This window comes from Cuculus canorus, chromosome 4 (genome assembly GCF_017976375.1).
Source record: "Cuculus canorus isolate bCucCan1 chromosome 4, bCucCan1.pri, whole genome shotgun sequence".
NCBI lineage: Eukaryota > Metazoa > Chordata > Aves > Cuculiformes > Cuculidae > Cuculus > Cuculus canorus.
Genome location: NC_071404.1, coordinates 79,621,818 through 79,642,930, shown reverse-complemented (window position 1 = coordinate 79,642,930; position 21,113 = coordinate 79,621,818). Strand labels below are relative to the sequence as shown.

Genomic DNA, 21,113 nt, shown 5'->3' with positions numbered 1-21,113 from the left:
AAAAGAAACACAGATCTCTGCCTGTGGAGTAACTGGTTTTGACATCATAACCATAAAGAGGGACTGGATCCTGCAGGTTAAGAAGGGTTCCGCTGAAGGAAAGGAACAGCCATTTTCCCAGCACTGCTCACATGAAGAGGTCTGGCTGTGAGCTGGTCAGCCCAGATGGCCCCAAGAATTTGATGGTGCCTGAGCTGCTTCTGTGTTAAAACGCAGCTGAATAATCCTCGGAGAGGGTACGGAGACTTTATCCAAGTAAAAAGAAACGTAATTTAAGGGAGAAATCTGCAGGGGTTTTTTGGTTTGCCTTTTTCAGCGAGTTTTATAGTCAGTGGAGAGAACCATAGCCGTAACCTTTCAATGCTGCTCTCAGGAGAGACACGGGGCAGCCCAAGCAATCACATTGCTGCCACCGGACTGCCGCGATTCTCGCACGGTGTTTGTCAGAGCTGCTACCTGCACAGCTCCCGTTGATTATTTACTGAAAGCATATCCGCCTGGCCCTGCTAGCACAGTTTCTGATCGCGTGACGTCCTCATCGCTGGCATCAGGCCATCTCTGGCTTTTATTTAGCTGTTTTGGTTTGGGGTTTTTTTCCTCTTTCTGCTTTCTTTCTCTTTCTTTCAACAAGGAAAAGAGGGGGGAAATCCCAGCCAACTGTGATCTCTGCTTCAGCTGACAGACAGCGTGTGATCGAAACTGCAGCTAGGCCCATTACAGAGCAAATGCCGTTTAAAATAACACTGTCACTATTCAGGGACATCATTTTCCTTATGGAAGTGATCTGAGAATGTTGTCTGTGTCACCATGCATGTGGGCCCTGACTGTTCAGCCACTGCTCGGTCTGAGATGGTTCCTCGCTGGCAGGGGCCACGTGCGAGGATGAGCATCTTTAAACTAACAATGTGCCAGCTGGCAGGGGAAGCTGAAAATGGGGGGAGCACCTTCTGCCTTTCCTGTTAATACTGCCTAGGTGACACAGGATGGCTTCATTTCGTGCTATAAGTTTCCAACCTGCATTTTACAACCCTGGCTGAGGGCAACCGAGTGAGGCACCCGATTCTCAGCTCAGGAAAACCAAACTGCACTGTTCACGTGCGTGCTCAACTTCATAGAATCACAGAATCATAGAATAGTTAGGGTTAAAGAGCATCTAGTTCCAACCCCCCTGCCATGGGCAGGGACATCCCATCCAGCCTGGCCTTGGAACACCTCCAGGGATGGGGCAGCCACAGCCTCCCTGGGCAGCCTGTCCCAGTGTCTCACCCCTCTCATGGTGAAAAAGTTCTTCCTAATGTCTAGTCTAAATCTGCCCCTCTCCAGTTTATAGCCTTTCCCCCTGGTCCTACCACCACAAGCCTTTATAAATAGTCCCTCTCCAGCTCTCCACATGCCATGACCCCCTTTCTTTATTCTTACCCTTTCCATGACTGAATAAAAGCCCATGGCTTCCCTGCGCGCCCCTCAGAAATCCCTCGCAAGCACCACGTCACAGCGGCGCAGTGATGCCGTCATCTCTGAAGGCGCACGGAGCAGCAGGAGCACAGGGGGCACCTGAGGCACATCTTCACAGGCTCGGTGCCAGGAATCGCAGCGGCGGCCAGCCCAGCACTTGGTAAAATCCCAAAGGAGTCAGAAAGCCGCAGGAGCTGCACAGCAGCACCGGAGCCGATAGCGCAGGGAGCCATGGAGAAGCACCCACAGTTCATTTTGCTGGGTCAAAAGAGAGCAAGAAGACCAGAACTGCAAAGTTACGTATTCACTGAATGAGCCTAGAAGTTCAGAAAGCCGGAGAGTTCCACAGCTGAGTGGTCACACAAACAGAGGCGCACACCCCCAGACCCATGCTGGCCAGGGGGTAGAAGGACGGAAGGGACGGAGGGGCTGCCTGCGCGGAGCCACTCCCCAGCGGGGTCCTGGAGCCGGGAGCGCTCCAAGTGGCAGGCGAAAACGTCCAAGATTTCGCTAGAAGCGATGGATATGCTTAATGTGTTTAGGAGCTTAGCAGCCTACTGGAATTACACCACAAACATCCTGTGCCAAAGCCTCTGCCGCAGCCCTGCGAGCGTCCTCCCCTCCCTGCAGTCCCCACAGCACAAACCTGCCCTTCGTGGCCCTGGCCCAAACGCTTCAACCTCGCCATCTGCAGGGACCACTTGCTGAGCGAGGTGGGCGCGTGCGAGGATCATTTTGCCTCCGTTTAGAGATCTATATACACGTATTTTCCTCCCCACTTTTTAATTCTTGTAATTCAAAATTCAGAACTTTCTTCTCTTACTGCAGCATTTTTTTAATGTTCAGGTGATTGACATAAATTTTTTAATGATTATAATATGAGCAGTAATTCTTGCAAAGTGCTCAATTTATTAAGCATCCTGAATAAGAACGAGGTAGCCCTTAAACTAAAGCAGTTTTTGAAATAATTCTTCTGAAGGAGTTCTATTCCAGGAGTCTGGAATTGAAAACTGCATGTTAAAAAACTAAGAATGAGATATTTCGGAGAAGTTACAAAGCCAAGGAGTGAACACTATGTAGTCACCAAACTACTTTTCAACATGACTGGTTTTTACTTTAAAAACTCATATAATTGGTACAAGTGGAGGTGCTACTCCGAGAAAGTTTGTCTGCTCTAGGGGTTCTTAATGAGGTTGATCAGAACACCGAAAAGTGGATTTCTGCACAGATTCCGGCAGAGGCTGCCTTGGCCTCATGCTCATTCATTACCAGCCTCCTCGCAGCAATGAGCCCACACAGCTAGCAAGAGTTTGCATTTCATTCTTGTTTTCATAACCAGTGCTAAATGCCATTATTTCACCCAGGAAAACCCCCAACGTTTCACATTTTCCTGGCTTCTTGCCTGCATTTCCAAAGAATGCACCCACATCCCGAACACCAAGAATCCTACCTGTTCTCCTCACTCTCATTAGCACTAGCATTAGGAAATGGAATTGTCTTTGGGAAAGCTGTCTTCTCTGCCCTTTGATCCAGATCTTGTAGGTGCAAACGCAGAGTTAACTGAACTAGAGAGGCTCCTGGACCTTTATGTGCGGGTCAGAAACAAATACTTAAACTTCCCTTGGCTTCAGAGAAACGGCAGGACCTGCACTTGTCCTGCTCTCAGCAACCGACTCGTTACGCGCTCTGTTTCTGCGTTTCTCTCTAGCAACGGTGGTCCCTTGCCCGTTTTTGTGCTGCAGCCAGCGCACAGGGGACAGGAACGCAGGAGCATGGAGGAGCAGGGTGTGCAGAGCTGCCTGGAGGGCACACAAGAGCCCCCCTTGGGCACGCTCCCACCAAGCACGTCCTGGTGGAGGCGCCCGTGTGGGGCAGCAGCCCTCGCACCCTTCCTCCTGTCAGCGTTCCTCAGCACTTGTTACTCACGCTATTGCAGGGGAAGAGCAGGCACTGTTTTGTCTTATTGTCACTACCAAGTCTGCAGTGATTTATTCCTCTAGCCTGTGACTGCATTAAAATCTTAATTAAGCTTATGGCACCTTTTTCTTCTTTTCAATTAGGTGCAGGCAAATCACTTGTCTGTGGGAAGAAGTAAGGAAAAGATAAAAAGCAGGGACATCTTTTTTTTCTGCTCTGTACTTGTAGTAGAGACGCCTTAGTGAGAACATCCTCTCAGAGAGATCAAAAGGGCGTTAGGAATTTATTCCTCCCAAGAATTTTAAGCCTGTTTTGCAGCTACATCCTCTGTCTTCTGCCCTGGGAATTCCTCATAAGGACTCAGTCCTGCCACCCAATCCCACCGGCGCCAGCTGGTGATCGGTACCTCAGGTGGTGAGCATGCCGAGGCCAGAGCTCCTGGTGAGGGCTCTCCCTGCAGTACAGCGCTACCTGATGGGACAGAAGCTACGCCCAAGGAAGACAGTTCCCACAACGGTGGCTGTCCTGGGCCAGAGGAAGAACGCAGCACCAGTGCTCCTCTGTCACACGCAGGCAGACGGACGGGTATCTCTGCCCTTGCCTGCCCTCAGAAACAGTCCAAACCCTACAGCACACCTCAGGCAATAGGGACGTGATCACCAGTGCCTCTCCCAAATACAAGGTGCTGTTGCTTCATCTCCTCTCCCTGGCCTGCTCACTGGTCAAGAAAAACTCTTTGCACACCTCTGTTCACCAGAGGCTTACGCAAGGGAGCAAGGACAAGCGCGTCTACAGCCGGATTTTTGGTCCCAACAAGAATGTGAAGTCATGCACAATGGAACATCCCTGCCTTCCCTGGTTTTACAAGCCCGAAGCGCTGTGGTACCTGGGGAAGGGGCTTGGCAGCCAAGAGCCACCCCTCCAGCTGTGGGCATCACCCCCACTTAGCTGTGCCGCCACTTGGGCATCGGCACCATCGCTCTTCTACACAGCTGCTGGCCCGGGCTCTTACCAAAGACAACATCTTCAAGAGGGCTGCTGTACAGGAAACCTCGGTAACTCATATAAGTGTGTCATGAGCGTTTCCTGGAGTTAGTTCCGTGCCTGGCTTCTGCAGTTTTTATTCACTTTAGCAGTTGCTGCGAGAAGACACATTGCAGTAGTGAGTTTGTGATGCCTACAACTAACACCGCATGCATCTACAACGGTAAATCCTGCTATACTGTTAGTGTCTGTTCTGGCTTTGCAGAGGCCACCACACTCTCAGCAGGCTCAATGCAAAGGGGGAGCTCGACCGCACGTCGCTGTGCTTCCCCAAAGCTGTTTTGCCACGGCAAATGTCAAACAGCTCACAGGGTTTCCCCCAGGCAAATGAGTAGTTTGTATTGAGCTCTCCCAAGGTACAAAATGTGCCATCAGTGAAGTCAAACACTCAAACTTCCAGCAGCGGACGAGTTTTTGTTTGGTTTTCTTAGTGTTACCTGTTCATCCTACTCTTGCTGCAAGCGGCCTCCACAAAGGCTATGGTCTGACGGAGAGAGCATAAGCTGGCTCTTTCTGGGGAGGCTACGGCTGAGCTAACATACTTCTCTGCAGGAAAGAATCTTTCCTCACTTTCAGCCTTCCAAGGTCTGGATTCAGCCAAAGCTTTCTGCCTGGTCTATGTCATGTGGGGGTAGAATTTCAGTCCAAGTTAAATTTGGACATTTCCTCTGTAGTGCACCTCATAATTCCCATCAGTTGCAAACGCCTGCATCTTATCAATTAACCCTTTTATTAATGACAGCCAGTGGGTGTTGGAGGATGGACTGCATGTTCACGGGTAACAAAACCCACTTCTTACCACATTAACCTCGTCGTTTGAGTTTAATCCTGTCCTTTGGGACAGGAGCAGGCCTGGCACGCGACTGTTCGAATGCCCAAGTGTCAGACCTTCAGGCCCACGGGCCCGTCTCTGCTCTGACAGCTCACTCTGGCCAAGGCTGCTGCTGCCCTGAAGTCACCCTCTGGTGCTCCAGTCCTGTGGCGCAGACGTGCTCCGCCTTCACCTGAGAGGGGTGGGTGGGGAAGGGCTGGGGGCAATCCTGCTCCAGCTCCAGTCAGATCTTGTATCGGAGTGCGTGCGTGAACCCGTCAGTTCAGCCTAGGCTAAAGGAGCAGGGGTATCCACTGGCAAACCTGGCTGTGCAGTGCAAAAGCTCCAAGATTTCCAAAGGGGTTGCGGGACGAGAAGCTTCTCGGTGGCACCTGGGGAGTTCCAGTTCTGCTGTAAATCTCTGGCTCAACATTCGCATGTTGACATTTTCCACTTAAGGGGCCTTTTGGCATCTCTGGCATGAATTTATAATGCAGTGACAGTTGGGCTGCAAGCACTGCAGGAAGACTGAGGGGTTTAAACAGACTCAGCTTTGTGATCAGCCCTGATCCCATGCGGACTGACCACATTCCCGCTTCTCGTGGCAGGGTGGTTTGGCTATGATGGTGTGGGTAGACTTTACAGATGTATTTCCTAACAAAATTCCCCTGCATTTTAACCTTTCACATGTTTTAATGAAGCATTAGGGGACACTAACAGTACTTGGCACACCTCCCTGTATTAAGGATATCCCAGTGCAGCCCTGTGGACGTGGACAGGATCAGTCCACGGCAAACCCCGCACCCATGACAGATCCTGTTCAGCTCAAGTATTTTGTTTGTACCTTTCTCAGAGTTTGCATCTTTTAAGATGCAAGAACCTGGGCTGTTAATTTTCCCATTACAACACGCGAGATCATGCACAGATATTCTGCTGCGGACAAGCTGCACGGCTCCCATCTGGTAAGGAATAACACCAATGCCGTCTTTCCATAACCCAGCCCTAAGTGACAGCAGTGCATATCCAGTTCTTTCACTCATGGTCTCCTGTAAGTCACAGGCTCTGCAAGTGCAGTTGCTTTGCAAAGGTGTAATTAAAGCGAGGGTTTCAGACAAGCAAAGTGGGGCTTTACAGGGCTGTTGGCGTCATTAATGCCTCGCACAAACAAGAGAGCAGCTTGGTTATCTCCATTCCAGCTGGCACAGCACCCCTGACCAGCCACGTCTGAGCCGCTCTGAACTTCTAAACACCATTTACCTTGCACCAGCCCTTCCCTGACTGCAGTGAAATACACATAAGCCATTTCAGGACAGTTCACAAAGCCATCTTCACTAACTTAACTACACGTGTTTGAAGATATAATTTGAAATATGCAGCTAATTACCATCATTAAACCTACTTTTTTTTTCCAAGGGAATTTTTATTTATAAGTTTATAATTTAACAGTGCAGGCTTTTGATTTATTACGGTTTCAGCTAGCAGTAGCTGTCACCCCATCAGTGAGAGGTTTTTAGAAGGCACCAATCTACCCATATTGTAATTAAATCCATGCTTAAGTGCGTGTGCATCCCCAGCTTTGGAAGGTAATCCTGCACACCTCATTGCTTTTTACTCCTCAGTGTTGCAGTGGTCATTTGCCAGGTAATTCCAGAGACAAGTTCTGAATTGCCGGTGATTTCATGAGGTTCGAACTATGCACACCCGGCAGGAGGATGACAGGGCAGCTCCTCCTCCCGTCCCCGGCAGCACATCACACGTTCACAAGTCAGACCAAAACAGCAGAGAGGGGATGGGATGCGCACCAAGGGGCTCCCGGCAGCACCGTGTCACAGCTTGTGCCGCTGCGGAATAAACAATGGGTTGCCATAGCAACAGCCACACCAGTTCATTTCTATATCACAAGCCTCAACCCCCCCAATTCACCAGGGGGATTTATCACAAGGTGTTTAAACCTCACCTTGATATAAAGAGACTGCACCGTATCGCTGCTCTCAAACGAGGAGCTTTGTGGCGACAGGCAACTTTCTGTTTGCCAATTAAAACCACGCAGTCCCTCAGGCAGCCATCCTGAAACAGGCTGTGAGGGGGGTCGTAACAAGGGGCTCTCGAGTCCCTTACACGGTTTTCCTCCTTCTCCTGGTAATTCCAAGCATTTCCTGACATAGCATGAGAGGAGTGGGCTCAGCGCAGGGGCTGTATCCAGGCGTGACTTCCAGGCCAGCTGCTGGCAGAGGCAAGCTCTGCCAAGGGACAGGATCGGCAGCACACGCCTCCATGGCACGTAGGCAGTGGCTTGGTTGTGCTCTGCAGGAGCAGGGTCCCAGAGCTCTCCTGCCACGTGCTGTAAACCCTGGCGCCGGGTGAACCTCTGCCCCTCCAGGCTAAGGGAGCCGCATGGCCACAGAAGCAGATAGGACAAGATACGGATGCTGATCTGGCTTATGAAGAAGCTGTCATCATCACCCCTGTCCCCCCAAACCAAAACCATGGGCTGAGCTAACACAGAGTAACGGCACGTGCACAGGAACTGGGAGCGCACTGGTTCACCTCTCAGTCCAGCAGGATGGATCCCCTCGGTGCCGCACTCATTCACTACGAGCAGGAACTTCTGTGCACGGAGACACAGGGTCCAGAGGAAACACTGCGTAATCCCAGCAGGGAGGAGAGAGATGGTGCCCTAGGAACCTGTGCAGATATCGGATGTTGGGCAGCGTGCCCTTGGATCCACGTAGGTTTTCAGTTGAGGCCAGCTGAAGCATTACGCAAGTATTCCAAAGCCGATTCCTAAGTGCAATGAGGGGCTCCCTTCTGCAATTACAAAGCTGACACCTTGATCACCACCTCAGAACTATACGGCTCTAAGCTCTGACAAGCCTCACGTCTGCTGCTAACCGGGAAACAGATGTTCGCTCTCTCCGCAGCTCTTAAAAGTTAAGTTTCATGTTCTGAAATTATCCCCAAGGGTGTTTCCCCCCCAGCGTGCTAAAAAAATATACAAAAACCCAGAAGCTTTTGATAATGAAGCAAACATATTTTTGCGGTGTGGGCTATTTCCTTCAGTCTGCTGCTAGTTTTTAAATATAAAGCATAGCATATGTTTAACATGGAACATATGGAACGAAAGAAAAAGCAAATCCTGAATTCCAAACTAAGACCACGGTCTTAGTAGGAGAGATTCTACAGTGTGAAAGCGGTCATTCGGAACAGAACCTGTACTTGTACCTGCTCTTTTTCTTTTGTACGTACCGACTTGGGACAAACTGATCCAAACTGCTGCCAACTGAGAGCATGCACCAAAGCTCTTGGCTTCAATGGAACTAGTTTTAAACCAAAAACACAGCGGAACAAGTCCATCTTTACTTTTAGTTGACAGTAACTCACAATCATCTCTTCAGCGGCCAGACTGGAGTTGGGGCTCTCCTGCTATAGGCTATAAACCTGACACCAGGTGAACCTTCGCCCCTCCAGGCTAAGGGAGCTGCATGGCCATGGAGGCAGATATGACGGGATACGGATACTGATCTGGCTCACGGTGAAGCCATCATCATCATCCCCATCCCCCCAAACGAAAACCGGAGGCTGAGCTGATGCAGAGTAACGACACGTGCACAGAGCACTGGACAAGGGAGCTGCAGAGCTGGGAGCGATTCACCATGTCACAGAGATGAAGAAACAGACCGCGAGTATCGGAGGGCGCTCTGGGTGCTGCCCACCCGCCTGTGACCAGCAATGGGCGTTCACGGTCCTTCCTCTCAAGGGGATGAGGACCTGGAAGCAGGATGCGGCAGGAGGCGGAGACACTCTGCTCCCTGCCTGTCTGTGGAAACGCGGCAGTGGTGCATTGCTCGCTGGTCTGGGAAAGCATCAGCCTGAGCAAAATGCTCACGTTTCCTCAGGAATCCTCGAGGAAGGTTACTGTGACACTGTTATCAGGACTCTTGACTTTCAAGAGAGAGCACCTTCTATTTATTACAACGAAGACATTGACGAACGCTCAACTCTTCCTTTCCTTATAGAAAAGACACCACAAGAAGCTACTTCGCGCCCAAGTTTCAACGACTCTGAACAGAAAGTAAAGCGACGACCCTAGCCCCGTGTCACGCACGTTCCTAAATGCAATCAAGACTGCAAATACTCTTCAGTTCTGGCTGCCAGGTTAAAGGTGGCGCTGGGTCCAAGCACTCTCTGACCCAACTGAACACACAATACAATGGAAGAAGGCCTCCACCAACTCAGTCGCCCCCCGGACAGCAGTTTTTTTTTTTTCTCTTAAGCCTTGCCAGTTGGTCTTTCCTTTAGAACACACGGGCAGGGAAGATTTATTCGAATAGGATGGAGCAATTCTTAGAGAGACAGATTTCATCAGCCATTGGCACAAGGGACGTTGGTGCAAGCGTTTGCGTTCACCAGTGCCTTAGCCCTCGAGATCCATGGGTGCCAGCAGCAAGCAGAAAGCTCTGGGCACCATCCTGACTGCCTCTCTTCCTCCCTTGCTTTTTTTCCTTTCTCTCCTTTTTTAGTGCTCTTCCAGATAAATGCCAGTCATTTGGCCAGGGCCGACTCACAGAAGGTACCGCAGGCACAGATGGTACTAATGCATAAATGTAATCTAGCGAAAGGATGCCAACACCAACCCAGAAAGGGTTCCAAGTAACGGCAGCACACTTGCAGGGATACAGTGATTGGCAAGGTGAAAGCTGAGATTTGCAAGAGCTCACTGTTCCCAAATCAACAATAGAAACGCTACAACAAATGAGCGTATTTATTTATTAATTTATAAAATGCACTTAATACCGAGATCTCAGGGCGCGCGTGTAACAAAGCCTCACCAAAAACTACCTCATTATATAAATGACACCGGTAAAAGTAAAGGAAGGGAGAAAGAGAAAGGTGAAAACTGAAACACAGAAAAAAAATCCAGCACTGTGTGCCCACCGCCCTTGTTTCTCGGGAGAGATTGGAAAGATGGGTAGCGCAGAGGGGCTTCTTCTGCCACATCTAAGCGATCTTAGCAGTGACAGAGGCGAACGCCACCCGCGTGGCTCTGTGGACCACAAACACTCTGTTCTCCTTCAGGGTTCAGAGCGTAGCAAGGTCCATCCCAATTCCTTTTTTCCAGTAGTAGCTGCTAGTGTACACGTAGGAAAAATGTATGGGGAGAACAACTGCGGTTTGAGTGCGTCCCCATGGACTGCCTCTGGAGTACATCAGCATCTCCACAAAGCACACCTGTAGCCATCATTTCCCACTAGGAAACAACGTCTCGGAGAATACAGACTTCACCTCATGTAACCCTGTCCACAAGGAAGGAAGAAGCGCAACTGCTGCAGCACGTGAGCAGTGTCTCTGCAGTGTGTGCATCCTCGAGGCTGCCAGCACTGCTTGTGACGGGCCAACTGCTTGGTTGGCCTGCAGAGGAGCCTGTGACAGACAACACACAGTCGCCGTACAGTCAGAGGACCAGCTTCTGGTCTCATTCAGCTTTACACTGCTGACTTCAAAAGAACTATTCCTGCTTTTCAGCAAGACACAAGATCAGCAGCAGTGCCAAAGAACGAGCAGAATCCGGTAACGTTCACACTAGTACATCCAAGCAAGTTGTTGGCAAGCACCTTGCTCGCAGGCAATGCAGAGCGTGCTGGTAGCTTAAAAGATAACCCAATGGCAAAAGTCTTCCTAAATCACAGACCTCCTAGCATAGAACTGCTACAGAAACTGCGGCATGAGTGCTGCCCGTCTTGTCACTTCTTGTATGAGAACTCAGCATTCTCCTTGCCCCGCTGGCGACCAACTGATCCCCCCCTCCCATCTCACAAGAGCTGTGCTATGGAGAGACTGCTCTGACCCGTGCCTGACAAGCAGCAAGAGCTCCCTGGAGCTCCGCAGCGACCCGCAGCCTCTCCTCTGCTGTCCGTAATGTGCAGATGAGAGAAGAAAACAGTTCGTGTTCCTGAATGGAGGCACCAGCTCCGAATTCCAATACCAGGCAGATGTGGGAACACATACTGGCATTTCATCTCTCTCCCTGTTCATTAGCATCAGAAATCGGCGCTTGTTACCGTAATGGACCGGTCACAGCAATCTCCTCCGTGCTCTCGGAGTGCGTGGGGTGTGGGTCAATAGCCAGGGCTCTGCCAGAGCAGTAAGGCCAGCAACAAGAACCGTAAATTAGCGCTGTTTGAAATACACCAGACGTATAATTAATAGACACTTCTACAAACAGAGAGCAGGCAGACTGACAGAGACGGGAATGAACATCAATCAGACAGCTTCATGGCCTCCTCCCACAGAGTCCATGCGGTCTGAATCAGCTGTGAGTGGCCCTCAGGAGGAAACGAACTCTGTGCTCACTGTCATAAACACCTCTAAACTGCAGAGGGGCAGATTTAGACTGGACATAAGGAGGAATTTCTTCACATTGAGAATGGGGAGGCCCTGGCCCAGGTTGCCCAGGGAAGTTGTGGCTGCCCCATCCCTGGAGATGTTCAAGGCGCGGTTGGATGGGCCTTGGGCAGCCTGAGCCATGGCAGGGGGTGGAATGGATGGGCTTTAAGGTCCCTTACAACTCAAACCATTCCATGATTCTAAGATTTTATGAATCAGGTGCTACAGGAGGGGGTGGCTTCCAGGCAAGATCTGGGCCTTGGTCCAAGACAGAGGGTTCTGGAGCTGCTGCTTCTGATGCCGGTCTGAGCAGAGAAGAGCTTTTTTAAGGGGGAGGGATGTCTAAATACCTGTGAAGTCTGTGATTACTGATCCATCTGAATTACAACAAAAGCTGATGATGTGCTGAGGGGCTTTCTTGGGAAGCTGTACTGGGGGAGCCGGCAGGACCTGAGGGGCAGGCAGCCTGGCGCCGCGTTCCGTACCGGGCCAGCAGTCAGTGCCGTTACCGCCGAATTCGCTGCCGCTGTGCAGGATCCAGCTCTCAGGCACTGCTGTAAAGGTCATGGCTGGTGCAGGGACAGCTGGATCACAGCAGCATCTGGAGGGCCACCACACACAGCGTGCTCTGGCCTTCGTGTGGCAGAGCCACCTTCGCACGGGGCTCTGTCTTCCCATCTCCCTCCTAAGAGAATCCACTCAAACCCTGTCACTATCTTCACACAGAGTCACGTGTCCCCGCAAAACTCCTTAAGTGGATCTTTTTTCTACCTAATAATTGCGCGATAACTCTTTTAAAATTATTTACATAGCATCCTGAGGGTGACATAGTTGTGGTGGATATAACCGTGTGGCTTTAAATGCCAGTCTGTTACTGCCGAATCAAATGAGGGAGGCCTTTGGCTGCGGTAGGAATGCCAGGTTATGGTCCTGAGACCATGGCCCTGGAATGGCTTACGGACTTTATTGCTGCACAGCCCCTCTCTATTAAATGTAGGAGCCATTTGAAGGCAGCAGCCTGGGTTAGAGAAGCCTTTCGACAAAAGGAAACTGGGAAATATTCCTAAAGGAGGAAGATTGCAAGAGGGGCTTGAAGGGGGCTTCCCTGAGGTGAGGTCATGGTGGAGGAAGAGTTTGAAGAGAACGGTTCTCCTGACAGTTTGGGTTTATCTGTTGTTCCCTCCGATTTCAGAGAAAAATAAATCACATTCTCCTGTCTTTAACAGAGGGGAGAGAGAAAGACTAATGGGACTGTTTGACTTCTGCCCTAGAGATGCCATCGCTAGAAACTGTAAATTTCTGACGTTCTTTGCCTTTCTAGATTGAAAAGACCCAAAGGACCAAGTTTTGATGTTTGATGGCTTTAGTAGGCTTAAAAGCGGTTTCTAACTTTACAAAACTTAAAACGGGATTCATCCTGTAGAACATTCCCTTTCTTTGCTTCCTAAGTAAGAGGTATAGGACTCGAGGAGTCCTTTAGGATGCCAATATGAGGAAACCATTCAGCGCTGACGCCCCAGTAACACACAGTCCTGACCAGGATTCATCCCAGGAGGCCTTAGAATTCTGAGTTGAAAGAGTCAAGACCCTTGTCACTGAAAAGCTCTCTCCTGTTCCTCAGCCGCCAGCCCCCAGCAGCAGTGGGCAGACACTAGGGAGACTCGGAGGCTTCACCTGGAAGCACCTGTTACCATCCCACCCCTCCAGCTCTTCACCCCCAGCAGAGCTCAGTGCACCCCCCGGGAACGGCAGAGCAGCAGCATCCCAGTTACCATGGCCACGTGCACGAGCACCAGCACAGGGTTAGGTGTGTGCCGGGACGGCCGCCAGCACAGAGATCACTTTCCCTCTGGCGCTGCACACAAGCTCGATCTGCCTTCCAAGGCGTAATTGGACCTGAAGGAGAAGAGCCCTCCATTGGCAGGTGCCTGCGGTGGGAAAACAAGAGCGTGTCCTTCAGGAAAGAAGGGTCAAACCTTGCCAAGCCATGATGCATTTCCAGGGAGGCACTCTGCCAAGGGGTCAGACGGAGAGCATGCCGAGGCCCTCACTCCAGAGAGCCCGCGCTATAAAACCAGGGGCTCTTCAGGCCATTTCCACATCTATTCCTTTTGCATAAGCAATGCCTGCCTTGTAGGAGGAAAACAACAAACTCCTGCCCTCTAGAGACAGGAGACCTCCAGCTCTGCTGAATAAAATATTTGCCACAACCTCCTTCTGAAGCAGATGCTACAAATGCAGGCAGTTTTATTCTCCCCTAAGGCCTGCGCAGCCGGCTCAGCAGCTCATCGCGCTCTTCTCCTGGACCTGGAAGGCCAATTCGCAGGAGAGGCAGCTTGTCACAACCGCTCTTTTTCAAGGCAGGACTTTATTTGGAGAACTGCTGAATAAAGCAGTCATAGGGAACTTGGCAAGGGAAAAGAAATCTCTCCCTTATTCATTTCCAAAACGTGTCCGGGCAGGATGGCGAACGGTCACACAGGCTGAGCACTTGCTTCCCTTTCTTTCCCTGCCCGCTCTGCAATCCGGTCACCTCCCATCCTTCTCCAAGCACGGGGCAGCAAGGGCTGCGTCCCCGTGTGTAACGGACAGAGCAGTGGGTGCTCAGACTGCGGGGAGCACAGGCCACGAGAATAACCACAGCTCTTGTGCGCGGTTGCAGTGATGGTCGCCCCACAGAGCACACATCTGTGCGGGCACAGCCGAGGAGCTGCTCCAGCTTAGCCTATCAGATGGAATTCTGTGTGCATGGAGCTTTTCAGATTAGTCTGTGGGAGATATTTGGAATGACAAAGGTGGGAAAGCAGGGCTTAAAAGTCTAGCCCTGCGTTTCTGCTCTTAAGTACCAGAGTCTCGGCAGAAGCACATCTCATTCCGTGCCACAGAGGATGCTGAGCTGCAAAATCCCTGCAGTCCGACCTTTCACAGGGCTGCACCACTGGCAAATGTGCGCTTCAGAGATTCTGCTCACCGTAGCAATGGTGCCGAAAGCTTCTGTCCAGTTACAAAGTCAGCAATATAGGTGGGGTGAAAAGCTGTTCTCGATAGCGTTTCCTCAAAGCCCGCCCTGCACTAACACTGCCACAGACACCACCCTTCGGCTCCTCACGGCAGCACACTGAGCTCTCATTCACGTGAAGCAAAGACAGATTGGACATCAGGAAACATGTCTTCACAGAAGAGGTTCTTGGGCGGTGGCAGAGGCTGCCCAGGGAGGTGGTGGAGTCCCCATCCCTGGAGGGCTTTAAAAGACGGGCAGACGAGGTGCTCAGGGATCTGGTTTAGCAGTGGACAGGGACGGTTGGACTCGATGACCTCAAAGATCTTTTCCAACCAAGTGATTCTACGTAAGTGCGTACAAGGCGGATACTACCCTGCCTGCTTCCAGACACCATCAGCATTTCACACCCATCTGCTCGCTCTGCATCAGTGAGAGCTTGCTCCCAACATTTAGCAAACCCTCTCAACACCGGATGCACCAAAACACACACCTAAACCACAGGCACTTGGAAAACAACAGCCAGAACCTGGCTGCTTCCTTGAACGCACCGGTGGGTTCAAGACAGCGCAAGCCTCCTCTCCACAAATCAGTGCTTACTGTAAAATATTTACATTAAGGGAAAGGTTTGGGGCTACAACCGAGCTGTTTGTTTCCCTGCACGAAACACTTCTGTCTGACAAAGCAGCAACGGACCCTTGGCCACCCATTAGACATTTTATGTATTTAGACAGCATCTTTAAAATATATGTTTTGAACCTATTAGTGGCAGTTGAACTCTAAAATACAGTGTTTATTCAGTGCAGAAAGACAGGAACCGTCTTTTGAAGGAAAGGAGTCATGTCCTTCTCTGCAGTTGACTCCACACTCACTGTCCTTCCTAGAACCCCAGCAGGACCGAGGGATGAAAGGCAGCTGTGAGGCCACTGGGCTCCTGCAGTACCTGCACTGTGCTGGTGCAGTTGTGTTTTGGGGCAGGCGATGCCAGTTTTCATTGTGCAACTACTGTTCCTGAAGTGCAGGTTAGGTGGCTTTGGAAAGCCGACCTGCAGGAGCGCCTGACTAATTAGAAAGATCATGATGTTCATGCACGTGTGCTAAGGGAGTGGCATCACATAAACGTGAGGGTAATAGAAAAGCACTGCGCCTTTCCTCTTATCTCAGAAAGGGCTAAAGTGGAAAAAACCCCCGTTTGTAGGCTGGAAATGCATAGCGCCGTTCACCTGTAGGTTGTGTCTTTTTATTAAGGGCAATGCGGCCTGTGGTGGGGTCTGCGGGCAGTAATGTGACACACGTGCTGGCAGGAACCCGACAGCTGAAAATGGCTTTGGTTTAGATAAAACCAATGTGCCAGGAGCAACACTCACCGGCAGGGAGGAGGCCTGCGCTTGGCAACGGAGCACACGGGACTCTGTGGGCAGAAGTGCAAAGCCAGTTCTGAATCCTTACGATATTCTGAGCATCCTGGGTCTCCCTAGAGAAGAGATTACCTGATTGTCAGGGACAGAAAGAAGCGTGATGTGCCCATTTACATCTCTGAGCCCTGCCTGGAGCTGCGCCGGACATGGGTGGGTGAGCAACCCCTCTCCAAAGCAAACACATCAATCTGCTCTCTCTAAAAAATACATATAAACTTAACCCCAGCTGTGTGCTCCGGCTTGTCAGCGGGTATTTATGAGGGGAGCGTAACGTTATAACGGTTATAGCAGTGAAATACTTCCTGAGCGGGGAGCTAGTAAAGAAGCGCACGGATATTAATGCTAGTAGAATTTTAATGCCCAGGAGATGGGGGCAAGGTGACACGAGCTCCGGTTAACGCTGCGTGCCAGCTACAGCGAGGGAGCATCACTTGCAGGCCCTGCCTGGAGGCTGTGAGACCGGCGTGTTCAGTGCAGGGGTGCCGGCGCAAGCTGCTTTCCTGTTCCATGCTGTGGGACCAGGCTCTGCGGAGGGGAAGCAGCAGGGTTTTTCCAGTGAAGGAAGAACCGCTGCTGCTCAGGACTGCAAGGAGGGTGCTGCCAGTGCTGGTATCTCGGGTTGGATCCCTGCCAGCTTCATTCCTCTAAAAGGCCCTTTTACTGTCACAACTGCATGAGGGTGCAGGGCAGGGGCACTGGCAGGAGTTCATTATCCCGGGGAAGCTCTGTCCCTGGAGTTAATGATTCTAAAGAGGTTTGGAAAGCAGAAAATTGCCTGTTCCCTTGCATTAGCGAAGAAGAAGAGGTTTACACAGTCCTGTCCTTTACTGAAAGGGCTGCCAGGGAAGCTGATACTCTCAACTCTCATTCCATAGAGAGAGGCAACAGGGAAAATCAGTGTAAGAGGAAACAGAATCATGTAAGCCAGACACCCATCTGCTGACCCAGGCTGCCCAGCAGATTGTTGTGGAGAGCTGTCGCGAGAGGACAGCTTCCCGGGCAACGACAGCTCTGGGTTAGCAGGGATGCACCAGTCAGAGACAGAAGATGCTTTGACAATGCTGGGAAGATGTAAAGGACATCACTAAATACGTGTCTCGGGAGTGACATTATCCTAAAGCCCTCTCCTTCCTCATGGCCACGGAGACGCTGATTGACTGGGCTGCAGGGCACAGAGCTCACGTGCCATATGAAGGACAAATCCTAAACGGGCACGTTCTCTTTACGGGGACGCTGCAGCTGGGGTGGGAGCACAAGAGTCTCTGCTTCCACTGGTACATCAGCAACACACGGTGGAGCATCTTGACCCTCCACAGCCAAAATAAGTCAATCGTTTACGATGTTATTTATTATGGAGTAATATAACTGTTCTAGACGAATGAGAGCCATAGTGGCTCCTCTGGAAAATGCAGCTTTTCTAGATGCTGAAAGACTCAGCAGCACGTGTGGGACATTTTCCTACACGTACAGCTACTCAGCCTGTTAAAGAGATGACGTCACAGGCAAGGACAAAGTACCCGAGCACGGCCGTTGGGAGCGCAGGCTGGGCCGGGCACCCTCACACCCCATCTCCACCCAGCTGCTTCGCCTGCCCTTTCCGTACCACTGCAGAATGCTGCAGGCGAGGCTGCGTGCACCAAAGGGTGCAGCAGCCAGGGATGGTGAGCTGAAGGTGGGATGTTAAATGCTACTTCTTAAGGCCCCTGATGGCCCGGCAGCCACCAGCTACTTAAAACACTAAGCAACTGATGTTGCCACATTCTCCTGCAGTGAGCGTCTGCCAGAGTTTAGGGCAGGTTCTTGCCTGTTGCATGCGGCGCATGGAGACAACTCCCACCTTCCACACAAAGAATGCTTACATAACTCATCTCTTAATTACTCAAGTCCTGAACCACTAATTTAGTTCAATTTTACACCGCTGTGTTAGTATTGTTAAGGTTTATGACCCAGTGATTTACAAGGCGTGACACATCCGATCTCAAATTGGTTGTATTGATTGTTTAATTGAGTCTGGGGACAGGAGTATAACGTTAACTCCCCAGCACAGGGGGGCACGTCAGCGCTGCCAGGCAGAGGACTTGCTGGTGGAGTTGGCTACGTAGAACAAACACGTTTGACCTGCGAAGGCCAAAACCAGGCAAAGCAGTCTGCTGTTTGGTAAACAGTGCTTCTACTGAAGTATCGTTAAGTTTGGATTCATCACAAGATGGATTTAATAATCTCTTTCTAAAAGCCATCCTTAACAAAATAGAAAATGCTACGGAGGAGGTTCTGAATTCATGACTGACACAACTGTGCGTCTTTCCCTTCAAAACAGTTTGCAGGAAGGCAGCGGTACAGGTTACATCACGCGCAGCCCAGATCTCCGGGTGATGGAACCCCACGGTTCCTACTGGTGAGATCTGGAGTGATAAATCCTTAACAACTGAGTTCACCCACAGTATCATTTACAGCAGAGTTGTTATGATCTATTATTGTCTGGTATTGGCAGTGTTTTGATAGCGAGTATTTATCTTAGCGATTCTCCTCCAGTAAATGGTGCTTTGTCTGCCAGCTGGACAGGGCACAGGATCAGGGGTCTGGCTGACCAAACCACACCTTCTTTCTCTCCTTCCTCTCCCTCGAGTAAGGAGGTTGGGGCAGAGCCCACGGGACATGAACGGGACCTGTAGCAGTTATTGCTCCTTTAAGGATATCCACTGTCCCTGCCGTGTCTGGAACCACTTGTCCTGAAAGGGAAAACCCTCTGAGCCAGCATTTAGGGGGCAGTTACGTACCTGTAACAACCTGCAACAAAGAGAGAGGCCATCAGCTGCTGCGCAGGTGTTATTTTTTTGCTAAGAAATAATAACAGGAAAGGTATACATGGTAACTGCAAGTGAAATTTAAGCGGCAGGCACGGTAAGAGGTCAAAGCCCATTACACTGGCTGGAAATCCACTTCTGAATGCATTTCATGTGTAGGTATTGCGAGACCAGGCACCTTGTCACATCCCATTACCTATACGGGGAAGCTGTTCTCTACAATGCCAATGTACGGTATTTGCTGTTCCGTTAATGGCACTGTGGTGATCCTGACCTTCTCATTAATTAGCACTTCCAGTGTTTTCCAACATCCTGCTTTCACCTCTGTCCTCTGCGAGCATCACACTGCACACAAAAATGGCTTCTTGGGCAGAGGGCTTTGTTTTCCTTTGAGATCTGTCCTCACCCTCTGGTTTGCTTTAATAAGAACAGGTAGAGCCACCAGCACAGAAACTCAGAGGAGTTACAGCCCTGATCACACGCCATCACCCTCGCTATAGCACACTGCCTAAGGCAGACCAGAGCAGAAGGGACTGCACCTCAGGGGGAAGGGAAAAGCACAAGTATAGCAGGAGCAGCTTCCAAAATCTCCTAACCCTTACAGGAGGCTCGCAGAGAAGATGTGTTTAGAACAAATCGGTGATGCACCCTGGCAGGATCTCTGCGAAGGCAGGGCTGGAAACCTGTGCCGTCTCCAGTACCACGATTTCTAGGGCCACAGCATACCATCTTCCTAGAAGCAAGGGGCTGCTTGCCCCTCGAACGACATTCGTTATGTGGCTCATCAGTGCCCTTCTCGAGATCTCAGCCCACGCTTGGCCCCTCCTAATGCGCTGCACTTACTGCCTTCACACACTCAGACCTTCAAGAACTTGGTTTTGATTCCAGTGGTTATTGCAGACCTCAGGTAAATCCCTGAGCCCCAAAACCGCAGCAAACACCAAAATTAGTAACAGTCACTGAATTCACATAAATTCTATCTTTAGAGAGTAGCGAGAAAGCTACCAGCAAAAGCAGAAATTGTGTATGCAGTGGCAAACTGTGACATTAATGACAGCAGCTGGGAACCACTGCAGTATCCCCACTGCCTGTTTTCTGCTGATGCTCTCCAGAGTCGTGTTTTTCCACTGGGGCATTACCTTGGATGCTGACCTCCTTGCTGTCAGTGCTTATTTAACATCAGCTCTGTCCTCAGAAGCGCTCTACTTGCACCGTGCCTCTGCGTTTTATGCTCCCAGGTTATACTTTGCCTTTAAAGGAATCTCTCTGCACTCCGGGCTGATCACTCTGCATCCCTGCTGCATTTGTAATGCAGACGATGGCAGCCAGGAGTTGCTGCAGTTACTGTACCCTCGTATTCACCAGTTTTATGTTTATTATGCAGCTGACAGAAGCAGAATTGTTAGAGGAGCATGAGGAAAACCCGCTGTCCCTCTCGTGCCAGTGCAGGGTGGGTGCCAGCGTACAGCGGAAACGCGCTTGAGCAGTTCCAGGTAACGCTGTGTGCCATCACCCTCCCTGTCAGCCGGCAAAGCGTTCAGATCAACATCCATCAAGGACAGGAGTATGAAACTGAGCTCTAATTTCATTTGGTAATCCCAAATCCCTCAGGTTTAGGAAGAAAGCAGTAATTTTCCACCACCCGTGCATCTTTAAAAACAAAACAAGACTGAGACTGTAGGCGCAGCTCCCTCTTCCCAAATCAGCTCAGCTCACCTCACTGGGTATCGCCTTTTACCTTTTTTCTTAGAAGCTACACTTCAGACATAGCAGCTCCAAGGTCCCCAAGTAGAAACCAAAGGGACAGAGAAATGGGGACACGCTCAGCTTTGTCCTTTTGAAGACTTTCGCGTAACGCCTCTCTAAACCCCAGGCAACCCTCACCCCTCCACGCCTCTGAAGATCCGCCCTGCCTGGAGAAGAGGCTGCGGAGGCCCAGCTGTGCTCCTGCACCAAGGAGGTCCCCTCACGGGCTACCTACAGCCTGCCCAGGGCCAGAGTTGATGCCACGGGGCCCACTCAAACACGGGGACTTTGTCATTAAGAACCTCACGGCCAAACACATGGTACTGTCTGGTGTTCACTGGTCATAGAATCATACGAGGGTTTTGGTTGTGAAAAGCCTTTTGAGACCGAGTCCAAGCATGGATCCAGCCCTGCTCAGTCCACCAGCAGGCCACGTCCCCAAGTATGACATTTGCCCATCTTTTAAACCCCTCCAGGGATGGGGACTCCACCACCTTCCTGCCAGTACCAGAGAACCCTTTCGGTAAATAAAGTCC

The 21,113-nt window shown here is 50.7% G+C and overlaps 1 protein-coding gene and 1 long non-coding RNA gene across 10 annotated transcripts in view; one reads left to right on the top strand and one right to left on the bottom strand.

Moving 5' to 3' along the window:
• LOC128852172 (uncharacterized) overlaps positions 1–21,113 on the bottom strand; it is a 237,699-nt gene that overhangs the window by 24,110 nt on the left and 192,476 nt on the right. Inside the window, exon 1 of one of the 9 annotated variants that reach the window (XR_008449858.1) lies at positions 7,775–13,581. The exons of the other annotated variants lie outside the window; for them this stretch is intronic. This is a non-coding gene — a long non-coding RNA (uncharacterized LOC128852172). Of the gene's footprint in view, positions 1–7,774; positions 13,582–21,113 lie in introns of those variants that run through there. 9 annotated transcript variants of the gene reach the window in all.
• ANTXR2 (ANTXR cell adhesion molecule 2) overlaps positions 1–21,113 on the top strand; it is a 102,319-nt gene that overhangs the window by 78,517 nt on the left and 2,689 nt on the right. The window lies entirely within an intron of this gene.